Source organism: Callorhinchus milii, unplaced genomic scaffold (assembly GCF_018977255.1).
Source record: "Callorhinchus milii isolate IMCB2004 unplaced genomic scaffold, IMCB_Cmil_1.0 Scaffold505, whole genome shotgun sequence".
Classification (NCBI taxonomy): domain Eukaryota; kingdom Metazoa; phylum Chordata; class Chondrichthyes; order Chimaeriformes; family Callorhinchidae; genus Callorhinchus; species Callorhinchus milii.
The window spans coordinates 56,803-57,733 of NW_024705246.1; positions in this window are offsets into that span (position 1 = coordinate 56,803).

Sequence of the window (931 nt, forward strand, 5' to 3'; positions counted from 1 at the left end):
AGTCCAGCCTTGAGGTGACAAAGGCATGAACTAGGGTTTCAGCAGCGTGAGGGGTGAGGTAATGCCGTAGTCTGGCGATGTTCCGGAGGTGATGGAAGGCGGTGACAGTTGTGGTGCGGATGTGAGGGAGAAAGGACAACTCAGGGTCGAACAAAACGCCGAGGTTCCTGACTGGCTTTGAGAGGTGGAGAGTGCAGCCTTGGATGCTGATGGTGTCGGCGCCTGAGGTGCGGAGGCGCTGGCGTGAGCCAATCAGGAGGGCCTCGGTTTTTCGCACGTTGAGCTGAAGAAAGTTGTCTCTCGTCCAGGACTCGATGTCGGACAGGCAGGCTGTCAGGACATCGGTGGTCGTGGAGTTGAGAGTAGAGGAGGACAGGTAGAGTTGGGTGTCATCCGCATACATGTGGAAGTTAACTCCATGTCTGCGGATGATGTCACCGAGGGGGAGCATATAGAGGGTGAAGAGGAGGGGACCAAGGACAGAGCCCTGAGGGACACCACATGAGACAGTGCGGGGGGTGGAGGAGAAGCCATTCGTCGAGATGAAGTGAAGACGGTGAGAAAGGTACGACCTAAACCATTCAAGGACAGTGCCTTGAAGGTTGAGGTGGGAGGACAAGCGGTGGAGTAGGATAGCGTGGTCGACCGTATCGACTGCTGCCGATAGGTCGAGGAGGACGAGGAGACAGAGGGAGCCCTGGTCACAGATGGTCAGGATATCATTGGTGACCTTGACCAGGGCAGTTTCTGTGCTATGGGCAGCACGGAAACCTGACTGAAGGGGTTCGAAAAGAGAATGGGTGGAAAGGAAAGAGCGCAGTTGGGAGGCGACAACTCTTTCCAAGACCTTGGAGAGAAAGGGGAGGTTGGAGATGGGCCGGTAACTTGATAGCTGCGACGCATCAAGGGAGGGTTTTTTCAGGGTGGGCGT